This window comes from Trachurus trachurus (genome assembly GCF_905171665.1).
Source record: "Trachurus trachurus genome assembly, chromosome: 17".
NCBI classification, from domain to species: Eukaryota; Metazoa; Chordata; class Actinopteri; order Carangiformes; family Carangidae; genus Trachurus; species Trachurus trachurus.
The window spans coordinates 27,808,675-27,815,452 of NC_139900.1; positions in this window are offsets into that span (position 1 = coordinate 27,808,675).

Consider the following 6,778-nt stretch of genomic DNA (forward strand, 5'->3'; position numbering starts at 1 on the left):
CTGGTCTGGCGGAAGAACAGAGGCTTGTTCCGGACTGCTCCTGAGGGAAGGCCGGTGTGAGCCACGGCGGCGGACAGTGAGGAGGAGATGGCAGCGGGGACCCAGACCAGACTGAGGAGGCTGATGCCGGTCTCGTCTGCAAAGAAGCGAACGTTGCACTGAGCGGGAGAGAGGATCTCAAAGGCCAGCGTGTCCCCGGAACCTACTTTAGCCGCTCCGGACAGAGATATGGACGTGTCCCGGTAGTGGACGCCTGGTTTGAAGGTGCGGCACAGCTCCATGCCGGTTCCGTTGCGGCTGAGGTACGCCAACAGCTGGAAGCCTTCGCTCACACAGGCCTGGCCCATGGAGTACAGAGCCTGCTGGAACACAAAGCGCACCGTGCCGCTCTCGGCGAAGCGGATCCCACGGCCGTCGTGAGTCAGCCCCACTACGTAAGGGTCCGAGGTGGTGGTGGTGCGGAAGACCGGCCGGTAGTTGGTGTGGTAGTGCGTGGACACCATCGCCTGGGCCGTCATGGCAACGGCCCCGGTGTCGTGGGAGAGCCACAGGAGGCTGAGCGGAGCCGCCGAGGGCTCGTACAGCTGCAGACCCTCGCCGGTCTGGTTGCAGTGGTGGCTGGCGCTCCGGAGGGAGAGGGCGACGATGTGACCCGGGGCGACCTCCGCCACCCCGCTGAGGCTGGCGCTCTGGAGCGACCGTCCCTCCTGCTGCTCCACCCGGACGCCGCTCAGGTCTCGACCTTCAGAGCCGTCGGTGTTGTTGATGCGAAGGCAGAACTGGACGAAGCTGCGACAGCCGTGCCTCACCGACAGATTCTCATCCAGCCACACCAGGCCGTGCTGCCTGAGCACCAGACGTCCGTCCTCCACAGACACCAGACTCGCGTCGCCTCTTCCCTGGACGTGAAGCTGCACGCTGGGGAAGGCGTGAGCCAGGACGTGGCCTTTCGTCCCGTGAAGACTCACGTCTCCAACCCAGGACAGAGAGAGGACACTCTCCCCGGTAGCGGGCCCAGAGCAGAGGGTGTCGGAGGTGAAGGTACAGGGTGAAGCCACAGGTTCTCCGTCACATTCGGCACAGGCCTGACACTCGTCCATGTCTGAGCTGTAGAAGTAGCTGTGGCCACACATTCCTGTGTTGGCATCTCGCTCTGTCATGCCCTGGCACCTGAATCCACCTGGAGATACGACAGAGAGAGAAAATATACATGTATGGGTCAGTGAAATGTCAGTTGTGTATCTACATACAGTATGTGTAATCAGGTGGTTGTTTAAAGGGATAGTTCAACATTTTGGCGAATTCGCATATTGCCATAATCCCTATAGCCATAGGGTTAGATTCATTACCTTTAAAGGGACAACGAGGAGTTTTGGAAAAGCGAAGCGTTTTCACACTACATTTATGAGCCTCTGCGCGCACCGTAAAATTCTTTGACCGGCGCAAGACGGACTCATGTTTTCATTCATCAAGAATTAAAGTCAGAGGTTCGGCATTTCAGCAGCATTATTCTCATGACTCGACACGAAACCGAAAGTAAAGAAACGCTGGTCAAGCCGACCAGCGTTTCCGCCACCACTAATAATAACAAAATAACGATAGAGACAAAACGATATATTTATCGAAAATGGACCCATTAACAAGTATGGGTAGCGTAGATTCATCCACATTAATATGAGACTTTTAAATAACCAAATAGAAACTCCTCGTTGTCCCTTTAATTATCGGTGCATGTTGTTTTGAGATCAGCGGGGAAGAGACGTGAGCTGCTCAGTGAACACAATGGAGGTGAATGGTACAGGTTCCCTGTCCCTCATCTAACTCATCAAATACACAATCCAGCAACTCCTAAATGCTCTCCTGGACAAGTTGTGACCTGCACATTCACCACGCTATGAGATAATCATGTATAATTATGTAACAATACTACACATGAAGCAAATACACAGAACTACTTGTGCTTTTGAAATCACTCCGCCCAGCAGCCGTGTCTGGAATGTAGTTCTGGCTGCTTTTGCCTCAAAAACAACTCTGTCTTGTGATGTTAGATTATTATTTCATAGCGTGGTGAAGATGGTAGAGATTTTTGGAGTAGTTGGATTGTGTATTTGATGAGTTTTAGAGGGACAGGGAACCTGTACCATTCACATCCATTGTGTTCGCTGAGCAGCTCACGTCTCTGCACCACGGATCTCAAAACAACATGCACCGATAATTAAAGATAATGAACCTACTCCTACGACTATAGGGATTATGGCAATAGGTGAATTTTCCACAATGTTGAACTATCCCTTTAACAACTGGTGGGAAGGGAAAATAAAGGAAAGTTGCCAAATTGCAGACAAAAAAAATATTTTTTTACCTGGTGTGTTGAGACACTTCTGTTGATCTCCACACAGATCAGAGATTTCAAGGCACTCGTCTCTGTCCTGTGATAAGAAATGAATCAACAATCAAATCAATACTTCACTACACAGAAGAAAACCAGTCGTTACAACTGTGGTGAGCTTTACAGAATGTGTAGTGTCTGTCAGCTCAAATAGTTGATTTTCTGTCTCTTTCCTGCAGTGAAGGGACGACAGGGCTAACCTGGCAGATTCTGTCGGCATGGACCGAACACTGGGCGACCAGGAAGAAGCCCGGGGGACAGACGGTGCACTTCTCACAGCGAGGACGTCCGCTGCTGAAGCCACAGTACTCCTCTGGGCCACAGCTGCCACAGGCCAGCAGAGAGCCACCCACCTGAGGGGAAGTGAGCACGGACATGTGATATCATGGTATCATATTGATTTCTTTAAAATTCCTGATTGATCCCGTAGCTCACCTCCATCACACTGGCCTCCATGTCCACCTTGTGCAAAGACAGAGCCTGCTGCGCTTGGTGGGTTCGAACCTGCCCGCCCATGGTCTCCATCTGAGTGTCCAGGTCCCCCTGGAGGTTCTGGAGAGATGTTTGTTTGATGCTGTCCAGCAACACGTTGTACTGGGCTTTCACCTGGAGAGAGATGGACAAAGACTTTAAAGGGATAGTTCACCCAAAATTCAAATTTCACTCATTATCTACTCACCCTCGTGTCGTCTAAGAGCTGTGAGAATTTTCAGGGTCCTCCGTGCCTTCTCTGAGTTACGGGGGGGTCCGTGCAGCAGTATTTGTCCATATAATGGTTGTCAATGGATACCAACTTTCTTCGTCCAAAAAGACACACCAAAAAACATCCAAATACCTCCATACTGCTCATCTGTAATGTCCCTCTGGTATTGAAGCCCCGACATGAGAAATTGTTCAGCAGTGAACTGAGACACTGGGAGCTTCCGCTACAAACAAGCTTAAAATATAGACTTATTTAATTTTTTTCAGAACAATTTCTCATGTCGGGGCTTCAATACAAGAGGGACATTACAGACGAGCAGTATGGAGGTATTTGGATGTTTTTTGGTGTGTCTTTTTGGACGAAGAAAGTTGGTATCCATTGACAACCATTATACTGTATGGACAAATACTGCTGCGCGGACCCCCCGTAACTCAGAGAAGGAACGGAGGACTCTGAAAATTCTCACAGCTCTTAGTTGACATGAGGGTGAGTAGATAATGAGTGAAATTTGAATTTTGGGTGAACTATCCCTTTAAATGTGATCATGGAAACATCACAATGAACGGCCTGAATACAAGTGTGTGACCATTTTGTGCTTTCTCTGACCCAACCAACCTGAGGCAGATCCAGTGGTTAGTGTCATAAAGCATCATTAAAAAAAAAAAAAGTAAGTCATCTGTTTTCTCTCCACCTCATCTGAATAAATGTTTACTGTTCTCTCTTCTATTTAATCACTGCTGCTCAACAAAACCACAGCTGTCAACACGTCCTCCATCACCCAGCCTTACTTGCTCCATGTGTTCGTACATCCTCCTCTGCTGATCCAGGATCTCTCTCTGCTGGTTGACCAGCGTCCCCTGCTGCTCAGTCAGGAGCCTCTGCAGCTCCCTCACCTCGTCCTGCTGGCCCCTAAGGGCCTCAACCAGCTTCTCCTGGCTCTTGGAAAGCTGCAGCTGCAACACCAGAGCATCCTCTGCTGGAACCTCGTTGTTTCCTGCAGCGAAGAGAGAAAATTACACCAGCGTTTATGTGATTATCATTTTCTCACTGTTTCTCAGGGGTTCACATGAGTTTAACTCACTTTTGTAATTTTTGGGGGGTAATCGCTCACAGGTTGATAACTCTGCCCTACAAAGGCAAAGTGCAGTATCTGCATTTAAATTTTATTTTATTTCAGTTATTGGGCTTTTTATTTTGCTGTACATCCAAAAAAAAGCACTGTGAAACCAAGGCAAAGTGAAGTATCTGCAAAGAGTACTGTACTCCCTACATTCTATAATTTACTCTATTCCATTGGAGTAAAACCAAGGCAAAGTGTTGTATCTGCCATAAAACGGTCAGATTGGTCAGAAAGACAAACTACAAAATACATTTAATTCAGTCCACCTTTATCTAATCAATTATAGACTTGGTAGTGATTCATAATTTGATGCTCAAATCTGACAATGAAAAACACAGAAAGCTGTTTTTCTCAGTTTGGCATGGGGCAGAACTGACCTGGTTTCATGTCGCACGACAGCTGTATCCATGCGCCACGTTCAGACCCGAAGTCAGGGAGCTCGTCCAGAAATTGAGCTGCTCTGTCCGTCACGTGAACCGGAGACGTGTTCCCTCTGCCGTCCTCTCCGTGCGAGCCGCAGCCGTCTCCGACGCAGGGCTTGGGCTTCTGGCGCATCCGGAGCGGCAGTTTACATCCGATCCCTTTGCACTCCCGCGTGGCGCCGCCGTCATCACTGGGCTGACGGTGAGACACGGTGGTGGGACAGGTCCCACCGGCGCAGCCAGGATGAAACACCTCCGCTGTGATGGTCCTCGGGTTCGTCCTCCTCGCGCCATCCGCAGCCGCCTGTTGCGCAGAGCCCGGCTGCTGCGGGTGGATGGTGTAGGGCGCTAGCGGCGCGCTCTGAGCCTGGTGCTGGCTGTAATGAGCGTCCTGCTGGAAACCCTGGTGGACTTGACCTTGTCTGGCCTGCGCCGAGTGATGGAACTGGCGCCTGGACGCTGCTGCTGGCTCCGCGCGCCCCGGGCAGCGCGCTCCGACGCACGGTCTGCTCCAGTCCTGGCCAGAGAAACAGTGCGCGCCGCGGCAGATCTCAGAGACGCTCCCTGCTCCGAATGCAGATGCGATACAGAATAAAAATACGATAGAAATACGTGCCATGTCGCAAGGCCGAACGCTAAAAACTAACTGGAAACTGGCTGCGTGTGAATGGTGGCACTTTTGCGCATTCGACCTTCAGTCCTGTAGATTCTGCTGGAGCATCTCCTCGAGAAGAAACAAACTCCTTTAGATCAGTGAGTGTCCTTGCACCTAACTGCCCTGTTGAACCCAAACAAGTGATTGCACAGACATTCAGCTTGTCTCCATCGCGCGCACCGCGGTTTCTGCCCGCTTTGCCCCTTCTGGAGACAGCTACGTCTAGCCCACATGTGGCGCTCACTGCTCCTAATTGGCAACAGGTTTTGCTCCTAGTCTTAAATTAACCCGTAGCTTTCCCGGACATACCACTCCACGGAGTCACTCCATTCCCGTTGAAGCTGCGCATGTGATATATATCTGGATTATTCCAGGGTTATTTTTATTCTCACACTCCCTGAGAGGTCAGTCATTAGGAGCTTATGGCATGTTCCACATTTTTGCAGTGGGATTTCAACTTTATGGAGTAGTTTTCTCCTTTTCTTCTTTCCATTCATGTTGTTGTCAAGATCAGACAGCCTGGCTGACTTTTAACAAGTCCTGTCAGAATTAAAAATCTCAGTTTTATAAGGCACCAAAGCTGTGATCTCCTCTCGATTACAGTGCAGTGGTGACTCTTTTAAAACTCTGACTCTGTAATAATGAAAATATTGGAGTCCAAACCACTTCTGTAAACTTGATTAGACTTTATCACCACTCTCATTTCCCCCTCTCTGACCCCAGGTGGCTCAGATTAAAGCTTCACCCCACATTAGAAACACTTAAACGTTTCCCTCTCTTCTCATTTTCATGGCATAATGGAAGTCAAACACACAAGTGCTTTGAACACATGCAAAAAGGTTCATAAATCCTCCAGCTCTCAGTTGTAGTTTGTTATAACTCATCCAATAAACGCTTATAAACAATCGCATAAAGAATATTTTCCTGGGATTTATGGATTTTCCTAAAGGCCTGCTGATGATGCTGAGGCACAGAGAGCGATAGCAGGGCCGCTCCCACAGTCTTTAATGAACTTACTTGTTTGAGACCACACTGACTGAGTGTAGCCCCCCTTCACAAACCATGTGTCTGACAAAAGCCTGAACTAACTGACAGTCCACAGCGACCACCGGATCATCAGTAATAGCTTCATGAATGTTTGACCCATAACACTTTGACAACACAACAGTGTGAGGCCACGATCACCAGTATCTGCCACCACATCAACTTCCCCCTGGTCTGTCAAGAGAAATACAAATCTATTTTTATCAGCTCATGCTAATACCAAACTCTGCTTCTGTCCAATAGACAAGTTGTAAAGACAAAGCTGTCAACAATATGGAAGCTCAAAGTTCTTTATAAGACAAGATATAAATGCTATTTCTTTCTCCCATGTTGAACTTCTTCTATGGCTTGGATTGTGTTTCATTTGTACGACACATTGATAGGACAGAAAACAATGTCATTGTAAAACTGAAACAAACAGGTTTAAACAGGATTCATATGAACA